We start from the raw sequence: 26075 nt of genomic DNA on the forward strand, positions 1-26075 counted from the left end.
AGCGTGTCCCTCCCTCGCTGTGTGTGTGCGTGTCCCTCCCTCGCTGTGTGCGCGTGTCCCTCCCTCGCTGTGTGTGTGCGTGTCCCTCTCTCGCTGTGTGCGCGTGTCCCTCCCTCGCTGTCTGTGAGCGTGTCCCTCCCTCACTCTGTTTATGCGCGTCCCTCCCTCGCTGTGTGTGTGTGTGTGTCCCTCCCTCGCTGTGTGTGAGCGTGTCCCTCCCTCGCTGTCTGTGAGCGTGTCCCTCCCTCACTCTGTTTGTGCGTGTCCCTCCCTCGCTGTGTGTGTGTGTGTCCCCCTCCCTCGCTGTGTGTGAGCGTGTCCCTCCCTCGCTGTGTGTAGGGTGTCCCCCCTCGCTGTGTGCATGTGTCCCTCTCTCGCTGCGTGTGCGTGTCCCTCCCTCGCTGTGTGTGAGCGTGTCCCTCCCTCGCTGTGTGTGTGCCTGTCCCCCCCTCGCTGTGTGCGTGTGTCCCCCACCTCGCTGTGTGCGTGTGTGTCCCCATCGCTCTGTGCGTGTATCCCCCCTCGCTGTGTGCGTGTGTCCCCCCCTCGCTGTGTGTGAGCGTGTCCCTCCCTCGCTGTTTGTGAGCGTGTCCCTCCCTTGCTGTGTGTGTGCGTGACCCCCCCTCGCTGTGTGCGTGTGTCCCCCCCTCGCTGTGTGCGTGTGTCCCCCCCTCGCTGTGTGTGCGTGTGTGTCCCCCTCGCTGTGTGTGCGCGTGTGTCCCCCTCGCTGTGTGTGCGCGTGTCCCCCACCTCACTGTGCGTGTGTCCCCCCCATCAATGTGCGTGTGTTCCCCTCTCGCTGTGTGCGTGTCCCCATCTTCGCTGTGTGCGTGTCCCCACCTTCGCTGTGTGCGTGTGTCCGCCCCTTGCTCTGTGCGTGTGTCACCCCCTCGCTGTGAGTGTGTGACCCCCCTCGCTGTGTGCGTGTGTCCCCCCTCGCTGTGTGCGTGTGTCCCCCCTCGCTGTGTGTGAGCGTTTCCCTCCCTCGCTGTGTGCGTGTGTCCCTCCCTCGCTGTGTGTGCGCGTGTCCCTCCCTCGCTGTGTGTGCGCGTGTCCCTCCCTCGCTGTGTGTGCGTGTGTCCCTCCCTCGCTGTGTGTGAGCGTGTCCCTCCCTCGCTGTGCGTGAGCGTGTCCCTCCCTCGCTGTGTGCATGTCCCTCCCTCGCTGTGTGCGCGTGTCCCTCCCTCGCTGTGTGCGTGTCCCTCCCTCGCTGTGTGCGCGTGTCCCTCCCTCGCTGTCTGTGAGCGTGTCCCTCCCTCGCTCTGTGTGTGCGTGTCCCTCCCTCGCTGTGTGTGTGCGTGTCCCTCCCACGCTGTGAGTGAGCGTGTCCCTCCCTCGCTGTGTGTGCGCGTGTCCCTCCCTCGCTGTGTGCGCGTGTCCCTCCCTCGCTGTGTGTGTGCGTGTCCCTCCCTCGCTGTGTGTGCGTGTCCCTCCCTCGCTGTCTGTGAGCGTGTCCCTCCCACGCTCTGTGTGTGCGTGTCCCTCCCTCGCTGTGTGTGTGCATGTCCCTCCCTCGCTGTGTGTGTGCGTGTCCCTCCCTCGCTGTGTGTGAGCGTGTCACCCCTCGCTGTGTGCATGTGTCCCTCTCTCGCTGTGTGTGCGTGTCCCTCCCTCGCTGTGTGTGAGCGTGTCCCTCCCTCGCTGTGTGTGTGCGTGTCCCCCATCGCTGTGTGCGTGTGTCCCGCACCTCGCTGTGTGCGTGTGTCCCCCCCTCGCTCTGTGCGTGTATCCCCCCTCGCTGTGTGCGTGTGTCACTCCCTCGCTGTGTGTGAGCGTGTCCCTCCCTCGCTGTGCGTGAGCGTGTCCCTCCCTCGCTGTGTGCGTGTCCCTCCCTCGCTGTGTGCGCGTGTCCCTCCCTCGCTGTGTGCGTGTCCCTCCCTCGCTGTCTGTGAGCGTGTCCCTCCCTCGCTCTGTGTGTGCGTGTCCCTCCCTCGCTGTGTGTGTGCATGTCCCTCCCTCGCTGTGTGTGAGCGTGTCCCTCCCTCGCTGTGTGTGAGCGTGTCCCCCCTCGCTGTTTGCATATGTCCCTCTCTCGCTGTGTGTGCGTGTCCCTCCCTCGCTGTGTGTGAGCGTGTCCCTCCCTCGCTGTGTGTGTGCGTGTCCCCCCATCGCTGTGTGCGTGTGTCCCCCACCTCGCTGTGTGCGTGTGTCCCCCCCCGCTCTGTGCGTGTATCCCCCCTCGCTGTGTGTGTGTGTCCCCCCCTCGCTGTGTGTGAGCGTGTCCCTCCCTCGCTGTGTGTGCGAGTATCACCCACCTCGCTGTGTGCGTGTGTCCCCCCCTAACTATGTGCGTGTGTCCCCCCCTAACTATGTGCGTGTGTTCCCCTCTCACTGTGTGCGTGTCCCCACCTTCGCTGTGTGCGTGTCCCCACCTTCGCTGTGTGCGTGTGTCCGCCCCTTGCTCTGTGTGTGTGTGTCCCCTCGCTGTGTGTGAGCGTTTCCCTCCCTCGCTGTGTGCGTGTGTCCCTCCCTCGCTGTGTGTGCGTGTGTCCCTCCCTCACTGTGTGTGCGTGTGTCCCTCCCTCGCTGTGTGTGCGCGTGTCCCTCCCTCGCTGTGTGTGCGTGTGTCCCTCCCTCGCTATGTGTGTGTGTGTCCCCCTCCCTCGCTGTGTGTGAGCGTGTCCCTCCCTTGCTGTGTGCGAGCGTGTCCCCCCTCGCTTTGTGTGAGCGTGTCCCCCCTCGCTGTGTGCGTTTGTCCCTCCCTCGCTGTGTGTGCGTGTGTCCCTCCCTCGCTGTGTGTGAGCGTGTCCCTCCTTCGCTGTGTGTGTGTGTGTGTGTCCCCCTCCCTCGCTGTGTGTTAGCGTGTCCCTCCCTCGCTGTGTGTTAGCGTGTCCCTCCCTCGCTGTGTGTTAGCGTGTCCCTCCCTCGCTGTGTGCGAGCGTTTCCCTCCTTCGCTGTGTGTGTGTGTCCCCCCTCGCTGTGTGCGTGTGTCCCCCACCTCGCTGTGTGCGTGTGTCCCCCTCGCTGTGTGCGTGTGTGTCCCCCTCGCTGTGTGTGAGCGTGTCCCTCCCTCGCTGTGTGTGAGCGTGTCCCTCCTTCGCTGTGTGCGTGTGTCTTCCCCTCGCTGTGTGTGAGCGTGTCCCTCCTTCGCTGTGTTCATGTCCCCCTCCCTCGCTGTGTGTTTGCGTGTCCCCCACCTCTCTGTGTGTGAGCGTGTCCCTCCCTCGCTGTGTGTGAGCGTGTCCCTCCCTCGCTGTGTGTGAGCGTGTCACTCCCTCGCTGTGTGCGTGTCCCCCCCCGATGTGTGCATGTGTGTACCCCACCTCGCTGTGTGTGCCTGTGTCCCCCCCCTCGCTGTGTGCGTGTGTCCCCCCCTCGCTGTTTGCGTGTGTCCCCCCCTCGCTGTGTGCGTATGTCCCCCCTCGCTGAGTGTGAGCGTGTCCCCCCTCGCTGTGTGTGAGCGTGTCCCTCCTTCGCTGTCTGTGAACGTGTCCCTTCGTCGCTGTGTGTGTGCGTGTCCCTCCCTCGCTGTGTGTGAGCGTGTCCCGCCTTCGCTGTGTGCGTGTCCCCCTCCCTCGCTGTGTGTTTGCGTGTCCCCCACCTCGCTGTGTGTGAGCGCGTCACTCCCTCGCTGTGTGTGTGCGCGTGTACTCCCCCTCGCTGTGTGTGTGTGTCCCTCCCTCGCTGTGTGTGTGTCCCCCTCCCTCACTGTGTGTGTGTGTGTGTGTGTGTGTGTGTGTGTGTGTGTGTGTGTATCCCTCCCTCGCTGTGTGTGAGTGTGTCCCTCCCTCGCTGTGTGTGCGTGTGTCCCCCCTCACTGTGTGCGTGTCCCCCCCCGCTCGCTGTGTGCGCGTGTCCCCCCCTCGCTGTGTGCGTGTGTGTCCCCGGAGCTGTGTGCGTGTGTACCCCCCCTCGCTGTGTGTGTGTGTGTCCCCCTCGCTGTGTGCGTGTGTCCCCCCCTCGCTGTGTGCGGGTGTCCCCCCCTCGCTGTGTTTTTGTGTACCCCCCCCTCGCTGTGTGTGTTTGTCCCCCCCTCGCTGTGTGCGTGTGTCCCCCCCTCGCTGTGTGCGGGTGTCCCCCCCTCGATGTGTGCGTGTTTACCCCCCCTCGATGTGTGCGTGTGTCCCCCCCTCACTGTGTGTATGTGTGTCCCCTCGCTGTGTGTGCGCGTGTCCCTCCCTCGCTGTGTGTGCGCGTGTCCCTCCCTCGCTGTGTGTGCGTGTGTCCCTCCCTCGCTGTGTGTGAGCGTGTCCCTCCCTCGCTGTGCGTGAGCGTGTCCCTCCCTCGCTGTGTGCATGTCCCTCCCTCGCTGTGTGCGCGTGTCCCTCCCTCGCTGTGTGCGTGTCCCTCCCTCGCTGTGTGCGCGTGTCCCTCCCTCGCTGTCTGTGAGCGTGTCCCTCCCTCGCTCTGTGTGTGCGTGTCCCTCCCTCGCTGTGTGTGTGCGTGTCCCTCCCACGCTGTGTGTGAGCGTGTCCCTCCCTCGCTGTGTGTGCGCGTGTCCCTCCCTCGCTGTGTGCGCGTGTCCCTCCCTCGCTGTGTGTGTGCGTGTCCCTCCCTCGCTGTGTGCGCGTGTCCCTCCCTCGCTGTCTGTGAGCGTGTCCCTCCCACGCTCTGTGTGTGCGTGTCCCTCCCTCGCTGTGTGTGTGCATGTCCCTCCCTCGCTGTGTGTGTGCGTGTCCCTCCCTCGCTGTGTGTGAGCGTGTCACCCCTCGCTGTGTGCATGTGTCCCTCTCTCGCTGTGTGTGCGTGTCCCTCCCTCGCTGTGTGTGAGCGTGTCCCTCCCTCGCTGTGTGTGTGCGTGTCCCCCATCGCTGTGTGCGTGTGTCCCGCACCTCGCTGTGTGCGTGTGTCCCCCCCTCGCTCTGTGCGTGTATCCCCCCTCGCTGTGTGCGTGTGTCACTCCCTCGCTGTGTGTGAGCGTGTCCCTCCCTCGCTGTGCGTGAGCGTGTCCCTCCCTCGCTGTGTGCGTGTCCCTCCCTCGCTGTGTGCGCGTGTCCCTCCCTCGCTGTGTGCGTGTCCCTCCCTCGCTGTCTGTGAGCGTGTCCCTCCCTCGCTCTGTGTGTGCGTGTCCCTCCCTCGCTGTGTGTGTGCATGTCCCTCCCTCGCTGTGTGTGAGTGTGTCCCTCCCTCGCTGTGTGTGAGCGTGTCCCCCCTCGCTGTGTGCATATGTCCCTCTCTCGCTGTGTGTGCGTGTCCCTCCCTCGCTGTGTGTGAGCGTGTCCCTCCCTCGCTGTGTGTGTGCGTGTCCCCCCATCGCTGTGTGCGTGTGTCCCCCACCTCGCTGTGTGCGTGTGTCCCCCCCCGCTCTGTGCGTGTATCCCCCCTCGCTGTGTGTGTGTGTGTCCCCCTCGCTGTGTGTGAGCGTGTCCCTCCCTCGCTGTGTGTGCGAGTATCACCCACCTCGCTGTGTGCGTGTGTCCCCCCCTAACTATGTGCGTGTGTCCCCCCCTAACTATGTGCGTGTGTTCCCCTCTCACTGTGTGCGTGTCCCCACCTTCACTGTGTGCGTGTCCCCACCTTCGCTGTGTGCGTGTGTCCGCCCCTTGCTCTGTGTGTGTGTGTCCCCTCGCTGTGTGTGAGCGTTTCCCTCCCTCGCTGTGTGCGTGTGTCCATCCCTCGCTGTGTGTGCGTGTGTCCCTCCCTCACTGTGTGTGCGTGTGTCCCTCCCTCGCTGTGTGTGCGCGTGTCCCTCCCTCGCTGTGTGTGAGCGTGTCCCTCCTTCGCTGTGTTCATGTCCCCCTCCCTCGCTGTGTGTTTGCGTGTCCCCCACCTCTCTGTGTGTGAGCGTGTCCCTCCCTCGCTGTGTGTGAGCGTGTCCCTCCCTCGCTGTGTGTGAGCGTGTCACTCCCTCGCTGTGTGCGTGTCCCCCCCCGATGTGTGCATGTGTGTACCCCACCTCGCTGTGTGTGCCTGTGTCCCCCCCCTCGCTGTGTGCGTGTGTCCCCCCCTCGCTGTTTGCGTGTGTCCCCCCCTCGCTGTGTGCGTATGTCCCCCCTCGCTGAGTGTGAGCGTGTCCCCCCTCGCTGTGTGTGAGCGTGTCCCTCCTTCGCTGTCTGTGAACGTGTCCCTTCGTCGCTGTGTGTGTGCGTGTCCCTCCCTCGCTGTGTGTGAGCGTGTCCCGCCTTCGCTGTGTGCGTGTCCCCCTCCCTCGCTGTGTGTTTGCGTGTCCCCCACCTCGCTGTGTGTGAGCGCGTCACTCCCTCGCTGTGTGTGTGCGCGTGTATTCCCCCTCGCTGTGTGTGTGTGTCCCTCCCTCGCTGTGTGTGTGTCCCCCTCCCTCACTGTGTGTGTGTGTGTGTGTGTGTGTGTGTGTGTGTGTGTGTGTGTGTGTATCCCTCCCTCGCTGTGTGTGAGTGTGTCCCTCCCTCGCTGTGTGTGCGTGTGTCCCCCCTCACTGTGTGCGTGTCCCCCCCCGCTCGCTGTGTGCGCGTGTCCCCCCCTCGCTGTGTGCGTGTGTGTCCCCGGAGCTGTGTGCGTGTGTACCCCCCCTCGCTGTGTGTGTGTGTGTCCCCCTCGCTGTGTGCGTGTGTCCCCCCCTCGCTGTGTGCGGGTGTCCCCCCCTCGCTGTGTTTTTGTGTACCCCCCCCTCGCTGTGTGTGTTTGTCCCCCCCTCGCTGTGTGTGTTTGTCCCCCCCTCGCTGTGTGTGCGTGTCTCTTCCTCGCTGTGTGCCTGTGTCCCCCCCTCGCTGTGTGTGAGCGTGTCCCTCCCTCGCTGTGTGCGTGTGTCCTCCCCTCGCTGTGTGCGTGTGTCCCCCCCTCGCTGTGTGCGTGTGTCCCCACCCCTCGCTGTGTGCATGTGTCCCCCCCTTGCTGTGTGCGTGTGTCTCCCCCTTGCTGTGTGCGTGTGTCCCCCCCCTCGCTGTGTGCGTGTGTCCCCCCTCGCTGTGTGCGTGTGTTCCCCCTTGCTGTGTGGGAGCATGTCCCCCACTCGCTGTGTGCGGGTGTCCTCCCCTCGCTGTGTGCGTGTTTACCCCCCCTCGATGTGTGCGTGTTTACCCCCCCCTCGATGTGTGCGTGTTCCCCCCCTTCGCTGTGTGCGTGTGTTCCCCTCGCTGTGTGTGAGCGTGTCCCTCCCTCGCTGTGTGTGCGCGTGTCCCTCCGCTGTCTGTGAGCGTGTCCCTCCTTCGCTGTGTGCGCGTGTCCCTCCGCTGTCTGTGAGCGTGTCCCTCCTTCGCTGTGTGCGTGTTTCCCCCCCGTGCTGTGTGCGGGTGTCCCCCCCTTGCTGTGTGTGTGTGTCCCCCTCTCGCTGTGTGCGTGTGTCCCCCCCGCTGTGTGCGTGTGTCCCCCCCGCTGTGTGCGTGTGTACCCCCTCGCTGTGTGCGTGTGTGTCCCCTCGCTGTGTGTGAGAGTGTCCCTCCTTCACTGTGTGTGTGCGTTATCCCCCCTCGCTGTGTGCGTGTGTGTCCCTCCCTCGATGTCTGTGAGCATGTCCCTCCTTCGCTGTGTGTGAGCATGTCCCTCCCTCGCTCTGTGTGCGTGTGTCCCTCCCTCGCTGTGTGTGAGCGTGTCCCTCCCTCGCTGTGTGCGTGTGTGTCCCCCTCGCTGTGTGTGTGTGTGTGTCCCTTCCTCGCTGTGTGCGTGTGTCCCCCCCTGGCTGTGTGCGTGTGTCCCCCCTCGCTGTGTGCATGTGTCCCCCCCTCGCTGCGTGCGTGTGTGTCCCCCTCGCTGTGTGTGAGCGTGTCCCCCCCTCGCTGTTTGTGAGCGTGTCCCTCCCTCGCTGTGTGTGTGCGTGTCCCTCCCTCGCTGTGTGCATGTGTACCCCTTCGCTGTGTGTGAGCATGTCCCTCCCTCGTTCTGTGTGTGTTCGTGTGTCCCCCCCTCGCTGTGTGCGTGTGTGTTCCTCCCTCGCTGTGTGCGTGTGTGTCCCTCCCTCGCTGTGTGTGTTCGTGTGTCCCCCCTCGCTGTGTGCGTGTGTCCCCCCCTCGCTGTGTGCGTGTGTACCCCTTCGCTGTGTGCGTGTGTCCCTCCTCGCTGTGTGCGTGTGTACCCCCTCGCTGTGTGTGCGCGTGTCTCTCCCTCGCTGTGTGTGTGCGTGTCCCTCCCTCGCTGTGTGTGCGCGTGTCCCTCCCTCGCTGCATGTGCACGTGTCCCACCCTCGCTGTGTGTGCGCGTGTCCCTCCCTCGCTGTGTGTGTGTGCGTGTCCCTCCCTCGCTTTGTGCGCGTGTCCCTCCCTCGCTGTGTGTGTGCGTGTCCCTCCCTCGCTGTGTGCGTGTGTCCCTCAAACATGATTGTGTGATCCTGAAGTCTTCCAGCACTCCAGTGATATCACTTAGTCTCTCTCCATGTGGTATCCCTCACTGTGTGGGTCTAATTGCTGCCTCTGTCAGCGTCTCTCACTCTTGCAGCTACTCTAGATCCTGAGCTAACAGAAATCTCCACTCCAGAGAGACGCAACAGCACCGGCCTGGGATGGAGTTTGGGATTTTCCAGATATCTGTGGGGCTCATTTCCATTCTCCTTGTGTAAACGTCACTGCATCAGTCTAATTTCCCATTCTGTCTATCTCTCTGTCTCCTGTAGGCACTCAAGAAGTTCCTGACTCAGTAGACTTCCCAACTGCTGTGTGTCTCATCCATCACCTCATTGAAGATGGTTGGTCAGCCAGAGAGACAAAGGGAAGGGAGATCTGGAGCCTTCAATAAATCCTGCAGTGAGGTAAGATCACTCATAGTGCACAGAGCAGACAGCAATGAGAGGGCTCCAAACATCACTTACAAGACATGACATAGATACAGTGCTGGAGGGGGAGCACAGTACAGTACAGTTACACCCCATGTTCAATCACCATGTCTACTTTAACTTATGTTGCACTGAGACAGCATCGGGAGTTCATAGTTATCAATTCAGTCCTGTGCTGTCTTCGTGAGCATCAGTACAACAGACGGGAGAGTAGGTCTGCGACGAGAGTTTGTGAATGCTGCCTGGGATCTTTCTGTTCTGCGTTCTCCCTCCAACACTGTACTAAGACTCATTACTCTGCAACACTGTATCTGTGGCATGGCTTGTGCACCAGTGTCTTCAGTCATTTTTAACTCCTATAACAGTAGTTATCCCTGTAACCTCTCCCTTCCCAATAGTCCCTCCACATATTTGAAATGTACTGCATTCCAGACTACCATCCCCATCGCTGTAACTTGCTTCAGTGTCTACAACATGTCTTATTATGGTACACTAATCCTCTTTAACTGGATACAGTGATACAGCACGGAAACAGAACCTGTGGTCCAACTCCTCAATGCTGCCCATGTTACCTAAACTGAATGAGTCTCATTTGCCTGCCTTTGGCCCTTAGCTCTTCAAACCTTCTCCTCTCCATGTACCTGCTCAAATGTCTTTTCCATGCTGTAATTGTTCTTGTTTCTCCCATGTGCCTGAGGCAGTCTGTTCCATCTATGCACCATCCTCTGTGGATAATGTTCCCCCTCAGCTCCCTCTTTAAATCCTTGCTCTCTCACCTCCTGTTTATACCCTCTAGTTTTAGACTCACCTACCCTTGGTTATTCACCATTCTTAGGGTCACCCTGTGGCCTCCTCTGCCCAAGTGAAATATTTAGGACAATGTTACAAATATCTTCAACGTATGTAACAAAGTGCTGGCCAATGTCGGCAAATGTGCCAAATGTCGCTTTCCCCACCCTGTCCACCTGTGATGCCATTTCCGAGGAACAATGTAACTGGCACCCCCTGGTCTTTCTCTCTCTCTCTCTCTCTCTCTCTCTCTCTCTCTCTCTCTCTCTCTCTCTCTCTCTCTCTCTTTCTCTCTCTGGTCAACAACCCTGGCCAGAGCCCTTCCATTAACTGTATTAGTCCTCCCTGGTTTGTCTTAACAAAATCCAACAGCTGAATTAGACTCCATCTTTCATTCCTTGGTCCACTGGCCCAGTTGGTCAGTATCCCCTTTGATAACCGTATTTACTGCCCACGACACCATTCAATTGATCATCAACAAACTTTCGCACAATCACTCCGATATATTCAACCAAATTGTTTATGTCGATGATGCACATCAGTGGACCCAGCCCTAATCCTTTCTTCAATAATGGAATCAAACCATATTCTTGTCATAACGCCATACAGCATGGAAACTGACCCTTCAGTTGATACTCACCATAATCTAAAACTAAACTCTTCCCAGCTGCTTTTGCTGGCCCATATCACCCCAACCCTTCCCTATTCACCTGTTTATCCAAATATCTTTTAAACGTTGTAATTGTACCCACATCAACCCTTTTCTCAGGAAGTTCATTCCACACTCAAACCACCCTCTGTGTAGCAAATTACCCCATATCTGTTTTTTTGAACACCTCTCCCCTCTCACCTTAAAAATGTGGCCCCTCCTCTTGAGACTCCCCCATCCTGAGGAAAAGGCAACTACCATTAAATTGATCTATATACCTCATTTTTTTTCATAAACCTTTATAGCATCATGTCTCAACCTCCAGGCTCCAGTGAAAAAAGACTCAGCCTATCCAGCTATTTTTCAGAACTCAGGCCTTCCATACCCAGCAATATCCTGGTAAATCTCTTCTGAATGCCCTGCAGCTTAATAATATCCTCCCTATAACTGGGGCGACCAGAGCTGGACAGAGTATTGCAGAACAGGCCTCACAAATGTCTGTGCAATCTCAACATGACGTCCCAAATCCTCCACTCAATGGACTGAGCAATAGTCAGGCATGCCAAGCACTGTCTTATCCATCCTGTGATGCAAACGTCAAGGATTATCTACCTGAACCCGGAGGTCCCTCTGCACTAAAACACTAACCGAAGCCTTAACATTAATTGTATAAGCTCTACCCTTGTGATGCATTTAATCGGGTTCTGGAACTTGCCATAGCTTTGTGTTTTAAAACCTCCAGCACCACCTCTTTTATAACATGCACTCTTTTCAAGTCATAGAGATATACAGCATAGAAACAGACCCTTCAGTCCCCAACTCGTCCAGGCTTACCAGAAGATCTGAATAAATCCATTCCCTTTTCCAGCATTTGGCCCATATACGTCTACACCCTCACAATGCAGATGCCCATCCAGATACCTTTTAAATGTTGTAATTGTGTCAGTCTCCATTACTTTCTCTTTCAGCTCATTCCATACACCCATCACCATGTGTGTGAAGAAGCTGTCCCTTCAGTCCCTCTGTAAACCATTCACCTCTAACCTTAAACTTATGCCCTCTAGTTTTGGACTCCCCAACTTCTGGGAAAAGACCTTGAATGCTTACCCTATCCATGGCCCCCATGTTTATTAAACCTCTGTAAGGTCACCCCTCAGTCTCCGATTCTCCAGTGACAGTAACCCCAGCTTATTCACCAACAACCCGGGCAATACCTTGTTAATCTTTTCTGAGCCCTTTCAAGTTTGACAACATCCTTCCTGTAGCAGAGAGACTGGAATTGCAGAGAACTCCAATTGTGGTCTCATGTATTACTCCTGTTCCCTGAGTTCCCCAGTCTTTCTCCATAGTAAGTTCTGGAATGAAAAAAATGTTTAGGATCTTAGCAAATATCCTGCAGTTCCACACATCGATGGCCTCATTGATTTTTAATGGACACTACTTTGTCCTGAGTTACTTATACACTCTTAATATACTGATACAATCACTTTTGGATTCCCCTTCCCTTCTCTGCTGAGGCGATTTCATTTAGTCTTTCTCCATTCCTGTTTTCTACCCAAAGTGTATTCCTGCAGCCCCTGTATATCCTCAGGGATCCCCTTGATCCAGCTGGCAAAACCTGACATATTGCCCCCTTTTCCTTGACCAGACCCTCAATATACAGCCAGTGTTTCCGAATGCTGTCAGCATTGACCTCCACACAAACAGGAAAATACTGGTGCTGATCGATCAGTTTATCTCACTTTTAAAATATTCTCACTTGCCAAACTTCCCTTTCCCTGTAAATAATTCCCTTCCCCAGTCACATTTTGAAAGTTCCTGGCTAATATGATCAAGATTGGTCAGGCTCCATTTTATACCTTGCACTTGTGGACCAGGCCTGTCCTTTTCCAAAGCTGTTTTCAAACTACTAGAACTGTGGTCACTTTGGCAAAATGCTTTCCCACTCACACCTTAGTCCCTTTCCCTACCTTAATTCCCAAGGGGAGGTCAGGTTTTGCCCCTTTCTCTTTTCAGGCTATTTACATATTGATTGGGAGTTTTCTGGAACACAATTACCAAATTCCTCCCTTAAACACTGAACACTGGCAGTCCCAGTCTAGGTTTGGAAAGTTCAAAAACCGCGCCATAACAGCCCTATTATTATGGTTGATATTTAAGATGTTCCGACATATTTGTTCCACAGTCTGCCACAGATTTTCGGGGTCAGCAGTCCAATCGTTTCAGAATGATGACCCGTTCATATTTCTCTGTTCCACTAACATAGTTTCACTGGACGATCCCACAGGAATATCCTCTCTAAGTACTGCTGTGATGAATCATGCAATCAAAACCCACCACCACACGTCCTCTCTTGCCTCCCCTTCCTGTAGCATCTCTACCTTGAAACAATGAACTGCCAGTCTTGCCCCTCCCTCAGCTGTGTTTCTGTAATAACTATAATATCCCAGTCCCATGTTCCAATCCTTGCTTTTGAGTTCATCTTCCTTAGCTGTCTGACCCCTTACATTGAAATAAATGCAGTTTAGTCATCAGTTTCCCCCCATTCCCTGCTATGTTCTTGCCTGCCTTGTCTACTGAAATTGCTGTCTTTAACTCGTGCACCAGCCTCAATCTTCTTTCTGGCCTTACGTTTATTTAAGGTCCAACACCCTGCCAGAACAAGGTTATACCCTCTCAAGCAGCTCGAGCAATTCACCCCACCAGGATAAGGATCCATCTCCTGCTCCCAGTTGAGGTGCCTTTCCCACCCTGTCTCCCTGTGCTGACACCTTTAGGGATCTATGGAATTGTCCTTCAAGGTCCCTGTATTCCTCAGTACTCCGCAATGACCTACCGTTCATTATGTCTGTTCTTCTCTTATCGTACCTCGCACAGAGTATTACCTCACTTCAATCAGAACTAAACTCTGCTTAGATTATCATCCGATCGACATCGGACTGCAGACAGAGACCATCCTCCTCCCTGTGAACAACACCCTCACCTTTCATGTCATCTGCAAACCGACTAATGATAGGTTCTGCTTTCACATTCGAGTTATTAATGTTCAATGGTTCCTGCACAGATCTCTGTGGTACACCCGGTGAAAGTATTCTATCCACCAATTTTGCATCCAATTTGCCAACTTGCCTTGGAACCCAGTCCTTTTGGACCAGCCTTCCATGTTGGATCTTGTTTAAGGACTTATTCAAGTCCATGTAAACCACATCATCTGCACTGCCTTCATCAATATACTAAAGCAACATTTTAAAAAAAACTGAACTGAATTCCTCAGACAGTATCTTCCTCTGCCAAATCCGTGATGACTAAACCGAGTTGATCCTTACCTTTACAAGTGTTGATTCATCCTCACAATTGTTTCCAATAATGTCCCTCCCCCTGCTGTCAGACTATCTGCTCTGTAATTACCTGGCCTATCCCTGCTGCCCTTTTTGAACAAAGGAACCACATTAGTGATCCTCCAGTCATTCAGCACTTCACCTGTGGCCATCAAAGTATTATATATATCCACCAGGGCCCCAACAATCTCTGGGTAATTAGCACGGGGTCAAAGAATGCTGGTCTAGGCAGTGACACCCACATCCCATGAATGAATAAATAAAAATACATATATCCCTCCCTACCTCTGCAAACCCCTCCAGCTGCAGCAATCCGTACTGGCTTTGTAACACCGTTCAGGCCCTGACCACTCTCTGTAACACTCTCCCCACCTCCAGCACCTTCACCTCTCCATGTTCGTATCGTGTCAATAAACCTTGACAACGATTCCCCTTCCCATTGCCCTCCTCCTGCTAACAGACCCATTGCAATCCCTTTAAAACTTACTCTAAAACTCTCTCTCACTTCAGGATTTTAAGTACTTTGTGGTGATCTTCTCAGCCTCATAATCTAATATGATCCATTTTGTCCTGAGTGAGGGACCGGTGGGGATTTCTTGCTGAGTTTTTGTCTGTTTCAGTGGAATGTCTTTTTGTTGAGTATTTTACACTGTTCCTTCAAATGTTTTCCACTGTTCATTTACAGGCACATATTTCAGTCTGTTTAGCCTGTTTATCTTGGTCAGTTCTCCTCTCAAACTCATGTAATTGGCTATTTTTGTTTCTAGTTGTAGCTTGTCCTTTCTGTGATTCACTTTAAAACTTTATATTTCTTTAAACTGCACTTTATTACAATTTCCCAGAGGATCTCTCCAGGTGACATTACTCATTCACTAAGTTTTATCACACAACAGTCGCTCTGAGACAGTTACGTCCCTCGCCAGTTGCACAATGTGTTATTCTAAGAAACACTGAAAAAAATTCTCTGAACTTCTCTTCCAATATCACTGTTGTCAGTGTGATTGTCCCAGACTTTGTGAATATTGCCGTTTCACTAAATGTTCACCATGCCTGTATTAAACATTCCAATGAATTCCTATTTATTGCAGTGATGAGCCATGAAATGCTGTTCGGTGGGTGGTCTAAAACTGTTGTGCTGCTTGTGTCCTTGGCAAGTAAGAACCAGAATTTACATTCAGACTGACTCTACTTCATGATCTGAGACCAAATGCTTTCTCGGTCATGCCTTTCTTACCCATTATTGTTAGCATCGTCCATTTTGCCTGAATTTGCACAAGGTTGAGAACCATTGAATATTTACGTTTCACCTTTTGTTCGCCCCGTAACCACATCTCTCTGGTGTCTAAATCTCTTTTATCTCTGTGTCACAAATCCATCTACCTTGTGCAGAGACTTTGTCCATTAATAAAAAACATAAGTTACTCGTTCCCACAATTTCCTGTCACAAATGGATTTGCTGATCTACAGTTTTAGTTAAACTTTGTCCCATCCTGTTCCTTTCTGTTGTCTTCAGTCACATTCCCACGCTGCTCTGATGCTTCATGTTTTCTCTTTGGATTTGGAAAGCTCCTTTCACCTGAAGCATGTCCCTGTATCCTCTCTGTCAGTTTAAAGCCCTGTCCATAAATCTACCAATGTGATTGGCCAGGACATTGTTCCACTGGAACTGTGCTGGGACCAATCTGAATGGATTTTTAAAAAAATCAGGTATGGGATGTGGGTGTCTCTGGCTGACTAGCCTTTATTGCCCATCCCTTGCTGCCCTTGAGCGAAGCAGCTGGCTCGCCCATTTCACAGGGTCATTGAGAAGCAAACACTTTGCTGTGGGGATGTCCTGCAGACCACATGAGAGTGAACTGTTGTCTTTCTCTGTGTTTGGATTTTTATCAATACTTATTTATGGATTGTTAATTCCAATTATTAAAACATATATTCATTTAAAATTCCACATAGTTAGAAGTTAGAAAGAAGAAGGGGGGTGGTCACTTTGTTGGGACTGTATTGTAGACTGTTGTAGACCCAACAGATACCAAAGGAGCAGATGTATAGAGAGATTGCAGATAATTATAGGAATAATAGAGGAGTGCAGGCTGGAGATTTTAATATTCCCTGTATTGACTGGGCCACCTAGTGTATAAAAAGACCTGGACAGAGAGCAATTTTTCAAATGTGTCCAAGGAAGGTTCCTAAATCAATATGCAGAGGGCCCTACTCTACTCAGGCAGGTGCAACACTGGACCTCCCCTCAGAAAACGAGGTCGGGCAAGTGACTGAAGTGTCATTCAGAGAGCACTTTGGGTCCAGTGCCCACAACTGTCTTCGTTTTAACATAGTTATGGAGAAAGATCAGCAGCTCCACAGATTGAAGAGGAATACTGGAACAGGGCCAGGTTTGGGGCCATTCTGCAGGATCTGGCCAGCGTCAATGCTGTGAAATTAAAATTGCACAACGCCCAGTTATAATCCAACTCGCTTTGGAAGCGCTGGTGATCACTGTAACAGATGAAAGGCTTAAACTAAATTTGTTTGATATTATATTCCATGACACTGCCATCCTGTTGCTCTAAATTCTGTACCTTAGGATTGTGCTCCACACCCACCTGATGAAGAAGCAGTGCTCTGAAAGCTAGTGCTTTCAAATAAAACCGGTTGGAATGGAACCGAGTGTCGGGTGATTTTTAACTTAGTACACCCCCAGTCCGACACCGACACCTCCATATTATGATTCTAATCGATTGGGTGAGTCTGTTTGAAGGAAAAGGAACAACTGGCAAATGGGAGGCTTTTCAAAGTGTGATCTCAAGAATCCAGGACCAGTGTGTCCCATTGGGGTAAAGGGAAAAGCTGGTAGGGTTAGGGATCCTTGGCTGATGAGGGATAATAAGGCCCTGGTCTTGAAATGAAGACTGCATGTATTGGGTTTAAGAATTTTGTATCTACATATTCTTAAAGACACGATCAATCTGTGGAGACCCTACAATCCTCTCAGTCCCTGTAACACTCCCAATCTGCAGAAGTCCTTCCAATGCCTGTGACTCTTTCAATACAGTTCCGACAAGACCCACGATCTATGTGATATCTTTTCATTGTCAGCACCCACCCTGTCAATGTAAGCTCCTCCAGTGTCTCCATCCATCTCCATCTCCACAATCTTCTCCAACTCTTACATGTGTAAACATCACCCTCCCCTACAACCCTTCCCCACTCTGACCAAACTGGAGGAGGTTACTAACGCTCCCTAAACTGTGAACTGTCTCCAACCAAAATTGCTGTCTTTGTCACTTGGAGAATCAGTCTGATTCCACACCCCCTTTATCTAAATAACCTGCAGAACCTAAGCCTTCCTGTGTCTATAAACATCTTCAGTCACGACTACCCTCCATACGTCTATTTGTTTTTCCAATCTGTACAACCCATTTTATCTCTGTACTCAGCTCCATTCACCTGAAACATTCCTGTCTGTGTAAACACCCCATCCTACCAACATCCTTATCCCTGTAACCTGCTCCATTCCTCCCAACCTCCCCATCTCCATGAACTCCTGTAGGCCCGACAGCTCTCCCCATTTCTGTAACCTCCTGTAGCTCTATGCTCCTCCCTCCCTGTGAAAGCCCCTCCAGTCCCCACAATTCTCCCAGTCTGGTCATCTGCTCCAGATCAGACCATTGCTGTCTCTGTTACCTCATACAAATTTAGCAACGCCTCCTATTTGTGTCACTTCATTCAGATCGCATCCTCTCCCGCTTCCCGAAACCTCTTGCTGCCATCATAACTCTTGCTATTTAGAACATGGAATAACACATTCCAGTACAAGCCCTTCTGCCCTCAATATTGTGCTGACCTTTTATCCTACTCTGAAGATGAAACGAGCCTACATACCTTACATATTACTATCATTGATGTGCCTATCCAAGAGTTGCTCAGATGTCTGTAATGTGTCTGAATCTACTACCACGGCTGGCAGTCCATTCCACGCACCCACCACACTTTGTGTAAATAACGTACCATTCCCTTCCATGCCGACAGGATATCCCAACCCAATCTAGTCCTACCTGCCAGCACCTGGCCCATATCCCTCTGATATCTAAGCTAAACCTTCCGCCAATTACCTTAAACGTATGTCCCCTTGTGATAGCCATTTCGCCATGGGAAGTAGTCTCTGGTTATCCACTCTACCTAGGCCGCTCATTCCCTTGTCCACCTCTATCAAGTCACCATTCTTCCTCCTTCGCTGTGATCAGAAAAGCCCTAGCTTCCACAACCTACCTTCTATGGACATGCCCTCCAGTCCAGGCAGCATCCTGCTCAATCTCCTCTGCACTGTCTTTGAAGCTTCCACATCCTTCCTATAATGAAGCGAACAGAACTGTTCACAATATTCGAAGTGTGGTCTAACTGGGGTTCTGTAGAGCTGCAGCAAAATCTCACATCTCTTAAACTCAATCCCCCTGCTAATGAAAGCCAACACACCATCCGCCTTCTTAACAGCCTGTCAACTTGGGTGGGAACCTGAGGGACACAGGATCCCTTTGTTCCTGCACACTGCTAAGAATCCTGCCTTTAACCACGTAAAATTTTTTGCAGAATCCTCCAATCGAAAACTATCCCTATCTTTGTAAGTTCCTCCAGTCCCTACAACACTCATAAACTGTGAAACCTCCTCAAGTCCATATATTCCTAATGTCTGCAAAATCCTCCCGTCCTGATGTCCCTCCATATCTCTGTAACCCCCACCATCCTCCAGTGCCCTTCTGGGGAACATTGCAGAGGAAGGAGGAGTTGGAGAGTCTGGGCCATGTTACAAGGTATGAAGGGCTGCAGAACCTGGAGGATGGTACAAATGTCGGAAGGGACGTGGGTCTTGAAGAATGTTAGGTGTTCTGGGATTCATTGAACCTGCAGGATGGGACAAGGGATGGCTTGTGGAACCTGGAGGATATTATGATTTGAACCACAGGTAATTTTTGATTGGAACATTCAGCCGATCTTATAGTCATAGAGATGTACAGCATGGAAACAGACCCTTCATTCCAACCCAGCCATGGCGACAGGATATTCCAACCCAATCTAGTCCCACCTGCCAGGACCTGGCCTATCTCCCTCCAAACCCTTTCTATTCATATATCCATCCAAATGCTTCTTAAATGTTGTAGTTGTACTATCTGTAAGATTGGCTGAAAGATCCAATCAAACATTACCTGTGGTTCAAATCATAATACCCTCCAGTTTCCACAACCCATTCATGGTCCCATCCTGCAGATCAGATGCCCCAACCCAATGTAGTCCCACCTGCTAGCACCCTGCCCATCTCCCTCTAAACCCTTCCTATTCAGATACCCATCCAGATGCCTTTTAACTGTTGCAGTTGTACTAGCCTCCACCACTTCCTCTGGCAGCTCAATCCATACATATACTATCCTCTGCGTGAAACAGTTGCCCCATTTTATCTTTTATATCTTTCTACTCTCACCCTAAACCTCGCCCTATAATTCTGGACTCGCATACCCCAGGAGAAAGCCTTTGTCTATTTACCCTGTCCATGCCCCTCTTGATTTTATAAACCTCTATCAGGTCACCCTCAGCCTCTGACTCTCCAGGAAAAACAACCACCACCTGTTCAAACTCTCCCTACAGCTCAGCCCTGGCAACGTTGTTGTAAATCTTTTCTTGGACCCTTTCAAGTTTCACAAAATCCTTCCGATTGGAAGTAGTACAGAGTTGCATGCAGCATTCTAAAAGTGGCCTAACCACTGTCCTGTACACCCGCAACATGACCTCCCAACTCCTGTACTCAATACTCTGACCAATAAAGGAATGCATACCAAGCACCTTCTTCGCTATCCGAACTACCTGTGACTCTACTGTCAAGGAACTCTGGATTTCATTTGAAAAATTGCATAGACAGGTAGAGTGGCCCGAGGTCTTCTGGGTAATGCTAGTTCAGTCTGAGCTGGGAGGCAGAGCCAGTGAAATATTTGCAGCGCTGTCTGATGAATGGTCGAGAGATAATGCACATGTTAAACAGGCTGTTTTAAGGGCTTATGGATTGCTTATGAAATGGAAGCCACGACAATTCCCTTTACTGTACCATCGCTATCTGTCAAAGCTCCTTCAGGTCTACATCCTCCGAATTGTTGAAACCTGCTCTCACCATTGCAACTCCCATTATTTCCTAACATTGTTGAGTCTCTAAAAGCTTCCCTATCAGGTTAATCTCCTCCACTGCATACAACACTCCTAGCCTGTGTAATCTCTTCAATTCCTATATACCGATGTATAGGTGTGACTGCTTTGTGGCCATTGTATCCTCATTTATATCTGCAAAAGGCTCTGCTCATTGTAGCACATCCTATGCTCATAAGTGAACCTGGTCTCTCACAAGATCTCTATCACTCTCTCTTCCAGTCTCTCCAAGCTTCCCTATCCCTCTTGTATCTTGCAGCTTGCACACCACTCACTCTCTCTGACATCCCTTCCAGTGCATAAATTCATCTCTCCTTCTAACTGTATCCAGTCTACAACTTCATCCCTGTCCGTGCAACATCCTCCAGTCCCTATAATCCTCTCTATTGCTGCAACATTCTCCACCTTATATCATCTTCCATGTGCTTGCAACATTCTCCAGTCCATACCACCCTCCCTTTCCCTGTAATATTCTCCAGTCCATACTTCCCACCCTTTCCCTGTAATATTCTCCAGTCCATACCATCCTCCCTATCACTGTGATATTCTCCAGGTCCCACAACTGTTGTTAAATGTACGACATCCTGGAATCCTGTGACTGTTTCTACACCCTGATCAACATAGACCGTTTAACGATCCACAACCCTATACACATCCCTATCTCTGGAATCTAATCAAAGACGCTTTATCTCTCTGACTTTCTCCAAACAATAAAATATTTTCTGCTGCGGACATTCTGTAGCAAATGTAACTATGTTTAACCCTGCAACACTGTCACGCCCCCAGACATCTCTCCCACTCTATGACCCCTAACCATCCCTCAAAGGCCCTCACTTGGTGACACACGCCATGCATTTGCAACAAGGCAGATGGAATGACAGCATTAACTAAAGAGAACAGATATGATCGAACTGTTATTGTGGAGGTGTGGCTGCAGAATGATCATGACAGCAATGTGATTATTGAGGGATTGTGGGGATTTAGGCAGAATCAGCAAAAAAACCAAACAAGGTCCCGTTTTGTTGTGAAGAAAGGACGCAGTCAGTGCATTGGTGAGACAGCGAATTTAATCTGGGAATCAAAATATAGAGTCGTTTTGAATGGACAGCTTCCAAATAGCAAGGGAGATCTGGAAGATCAAATCACAATCCATGCTCGTTGGTAAGTTGGATGCAATATTTTCTTGGTGATAGTTGACAGAGGCATTTGGAGTGGTGAATTTCTGATTGGACATCTGTGGCCAATGCTGTTTCACAAGGATCAGTGCTGTGACGTCTGTGTGTAATTTATATCTGGGATTCAGATGAAAAGGTCAGCAGTTTGAGTGGTAATTTTACAGACGACATTCGGAAAGGCATGTAATGATTAGGGATAGTTCGGGGAATTGTGGATAGTGAGGAAGAGTGTTCAAGGTTGCAGCAGTGTGTAGATCAGCTGGAACACTGGGCAGAGATGTGGCAAATTGAATTTCATCGGGACAGGTGTGAAGTGATGCATTTATGAAGCCAAATGGAAGAGAGAAGTACACTAATTGACTAGTTGGAAACATTGATAAACAGAGAGACATTGGAAGCAAGTCCGTAGCTCCCTCAAAATAACAACACAGTAGGATGTTGTGGTCGAGGGGGGAGTATGGTATACTTACCTTTATTGGGCACAGTATTGAGTACAGACGTTTGCATGTCATGTTGTGACTGAATGAAACTTCAGTCAGCCATGTTTGAAAGATTGCGTGTCATTCTCGTTGCCACACTATAGGAAGGATGTGGAGGGTGTAACAGAGGGTTGGCAGAATGTTGCCTGGATGAGAATGTGTTTACTGTAAGGAGGTTGGATGAAGTTGGATTGTTTTGCGTGAGTATCGGAGACTGAGGGGTGACCGGGTACAGGTATATAGCATTAGGAGAGGTGTGAATAGTGTGGATAGTTGGAATCCTCCTACCAATGTAGAAATATCAAATACTAGGGTGCATCGGTTTAAGGTGAGAGTGAGAAGTTTTAAGTGAGATGAATGAGGCCAGTTGTCTTTACTGAGAGGGTAGAAGCTGCTCAGGAGGTGGGAGAGGTGGCAATGAGAGCAAAGTTTTGAAGTGGCATTTAGACAGAAACATGAACAAACAGAGAATAGAGGGATATCGCCGATGTGCAGGCAGATGGGATTAGTTTAGAATAGCATCATGGTCAGCACAGCCATGGTGGGCCGAAGGGCCTATTACTCTGCTGTACTGTTCGATTTTCTAACTTAACGACATCTAACCTGTCAAAGCCCCTCCAAATCCTGGATGTTTCATTCAATTTCTCTCCCATTCTTCAAAACCCCAATAGGTTCAAGGGCAATCTACTCCACCTCTTCTCATTGGAAAATCCCGCCATCTCCAGGATCAGCCGAGTGAACCTTCCCTGGCCTGCCTCCAACACAAGAATGTCTTTGCTTAGGGCACGCATACTGTTCATTATAATCTAGGTGTGGTCTGACACCGTTTTAGCAAGACCTCCTTATTTTTAGACTCCATTCCCTTTGCCTTCTCTATGACCTGCTGATCCTGTAAGCTACCTTTTTCAGATTGATACACAAGGATTTCCAAAACCTTTGTGCAGTCAGTCTGAACCAAACGGTGTTAGCTTGACAGTAAGTGGGGAATGTGCTGGAATGTGTTATGAAGGATATGACAATAAATAATAACTGGATACTTAGAAACAATGGGAGGTGTATGATTTTATAAAAGGGGAATATTTTTAAATCTGTTGGATTCTATATTTTGGTGTGACCATAAATGCAGAATAGATAAGGGTGGGGAGGCAAATTGCGGTAGAGGAAAAAAATTAAATTTTAGAAGCATTTAGACAAGTTTCAACCAGGGCTAAAACTTAGCTCGTGAGAGAATAGGGCCCCTGAAAGGTGAATGAGGCTGTCTGTGTGGAATCACTGCTGATGGGTGAGATATTGAACAAATATTTTGTGTTAGGATTTACTGTGGTGAAAGACATGGAAGCTCGGGAACTTGGGAAAATACATAGGGATGTCTTGAAAAGAGTGCACATTGGAGAACAGGAGGTGCTGGATGTCTCAAAATGCAATAAGTTAGATAAAACCTTGGGACATGGTCAGATGTATCCCAGCGCAATGTGAGAAGCGAGGGAGGAAATTACAGGACCAGAGATATTTGCATCATCAACAGCTTCTACGGACCTTTGAGACTGATGGTAGAGGTGGTAAGTTGTTGGAGGAGATTCTGAGAGAAACGATCATCGTGCATTTGGAAAGGTAAGGACAGATTAACGATCATCAGCATGGCTTTGTGCACGGGAAATAATGCCTCAAACCTGAGTGTGGAGGTAGACAAGTGAGAGGTCAAAGCAGAGCAGTACACGATGTCCACATGAACTTTATCAAGACCTTTGACAAGGTTCTGCATGGCAGACCGGATCGTAAGTTTAGATCAGACATAACCAGGGAGCACTCACCAACTGGATACAAAACAGGATTGACGGTAGGAGACAGAGCGTGTTCATAGAGGGTTGCTGCTCAAACTACAGGCCTGTACAAACAGTGTGCCATGGGTTCAGTGCTGGGTCACTGTTGTGCATCATTTATATAATAAATGATAAACAGGAGTCATGGTTAGCAAGTTTGTGAGTGAGACTGAAATTGGTGATAATGTGGACAGTGAAGAGGATTATCGAAGAGTACACTGGGATCAGCAGTACTGCTGGTCCAGTGAGGTTAGGAATAACAGGTGGAGAATTGCAAGATGCAGGTACACAGTTTTTTGAAAGGAGCGTCACGGGTAGACAGGCTGGTGAAGCAGGCGTTTGGGAGGGTTACCCTTCATTGGGCAGAGCATTGAGAGTAGGAGTTGGGATGTCATGGTGTATCTGTACAGGACATGAGTGAGGGCTCTGTATAAACATTGTTGATTATCTGGAAAAAAATCAACTTGTTCACGTATGTCCTTTAGGGAGGGATATATGACATTCTTACCTGGTCTGGCTCACATGTGACTCCAGTCCCACAGCAATATGGCTGACTCTGAGCTGCCTCTGGGCAATTAGCAGGAGGGTAATGTATGTTGGTCCATGTGGTGACATCCTCAGGCCATGAATGAATCAATGAAAAATACATATGTCTACCCCTACCTTTGCAAACAGCTCTAGCTGCAGCAATCCATACTGGCTTTGTAATGTTGTTCAGGCCTTTGCCCCTCTCTGTGACACTCTCACCACCTCCAGCACCTTCAATTCTCCCTGTTTCGCTACTCTGATTAAACACTGACAATATTTCCTCTTCCTACTGCACTCCTCCATATTTCTAAATGTTGGTTACTTCAGAATTGGTCGGTTCTTCTTCATCTCTTAATCAAATCGGCCAAGACCATCTGAAGTGGGGAAGGAGCATTGGGAAGGTGTCGAGTACCTCGAGACTTACTGTGGGGAAAACGGGAATCCAGGAGAAAACAGCACAAGGAGCGCGCTGTCATATCAACGCCCCACCCACCCCCTTTCCATGTCCACCTTCTGCCTCAAGTGTAACAGAGTCTGTGGAAGGCCACATCGGTCTGTACAGCCAACTCCAGACTCCCCCACCCCCACTGAGAGTGGAAGACAGTCAGCCTCATCTGTGAGCCACTGCCAAAGAGATGATGAGATAGGAAGGTTGAATCCCCTCACAATTATCCCAGTGTGTTTGTTACAAATTCAAACAATTCCCTGTTAATACAGTGTCTAATAATGTGATATTATTCAGTATCTCTCTCTCTGGTATCCCTCGCTGTGTCCGTCTATTTACTGCCTCTGTCAGCATTTCTCCCTCTTACAGATGGTCTGAGATCCTGAGTCAACAGAATTGTCCATTCCAGAGAGATGCAGCAGCACAGGCAAGGGATGGAGAATGGGATTATCAAGATCTCTGCTGAACTCAGCGCCCCTCTGCATGTGTTATTGCATCAGTCTAATTTCCCATTCTGTCTATTTCTGTCTCATGCAGGTCATCAGGATGTTCCTAACTCCTGTCTCATCCATCACCTCATTGAAACTGGTTGGTCAGCCAGAGAGAGATGGAGAGGGAGATCTGGAGCCGTCAGTAATTCCTGCAGCTGTTAAGATCGCTCACAGTGAACAGCACAGGGTGGAGGTAGTAGACTTCTATATTCAGACCTGGAAGACCGGACATAGATACAGAGCTGGGTAAGGAACAGCAACATTCTAGACTTCATTTCCACCATCTTGTGAGGGTCCTGCTTTCACCTCTTCTGTACTGGCCCTCAATGCGACAGCACAGGGGATCGCAGGCATCAATCCTGACCCATGCTGTGTTCGTGATCTCTGTAATATTCTCCAGTCCCGATAATCCTTCCTCAGTTTGAAATCTCCTCTAGTCCACATCATTCTCTGTGTCTCTGTCTCTGTCTCTGTCAGGTTCTCCAGTCCCTAACACCCTAATCCCTAACCTTCTCCAGTAGGTACTAAATCCCTTCATCCCTGTAAACCCTGACAGCCCTGTCTATCCCTGTAAGCTCCTCCCACCAATACCACCCTCCATGTCAATGTATTTGTCTTTAACCTCTCCATCCGTCCCTATCTATGTAATCTTCTCCAGCTCCTACAACCCTTCCTTAGCTGTGAAAAATTTGTAATCTCCTTATCCTTCTCCAATTCTTTGATCTTTATCTTGTTAAATTTCACCCTCATTCCCGACACCATACCCCTCCCGACCACAGGAACCTCTTTCAGTTTGTGCAACCCTCCCCATCTGTGTAACTGTCTCCAACCCAGTAACCTGGAATTCTCCATTGCCTTCCTATCTCTGTAGCCTCCAGAGCCTAGAAGCCTTCTTATATCTGTAAATGTCTTCAGTCACAACAACCTTCCAATTCTCTGTTAATATACACAGTAATCTCCGAGATGAAACAGCCCCCTGTCTGTGCCTCTCAGTCTGCCTGCCTCTTCCTATCTCCATCCCTATCCCTATCTCCAGAATCTCATCCACCTCCCTCTATCTCTGTAAATTCCTCCAATCCCCAAACACCTTTGTCCCTCTGACATTCTTGACCAGATGTAACTCTGTTTAATTCTTAGCCTCCCTATCTCTGTAACCTCTACGCATCTGTTCAACCCCCCACTCCTGAGGAATGACTCCCTGTATTCGCCATAAGGAAGATGGAATGACAGGGAACAGATATGATGGAACTGTCATTCCGGAGATGTAGCTGCAGAATGACCATCACTGGGAAGTGAATACTGAAGGGTTGTTTGGATAGAGCCAGAGAGCAGAGAGATGTACAGCATGGAAACCGACCCTTCAGTCCAACCGCTGTGCAGATATCCCAACCCAATCTAGTCCCGATATGCAGACTGGGCAAAAAGCCAACAAGTTATGAAGGAAGCTTGAGGTTAATGCATTAATGAGACAGTCATGTGGATCTGAATATCAAAAGTAGACCTGAGAATAAGCAAGCAGCAGCAACCGTTAGCAGGAATTCTTTTGTAGGCACCAAAC

The sequence above is a fragment of the Chiloscyllium punctatum genome, chromosome 13, assembly GCF_047496795.1.
Source record: "Chiloscyllium punctatum isolate Juve2018m chromosome 13, sChiPun1.3, whole genome shotgun sequence".
NCBI classification, from domain to species: Eukaryota; Metazoa; Chordata; class Chondrichthyes; order Orectolobiformes; family Hemiscylliidae; genus Chiloscyllium; species Chiloscyllium punctatum.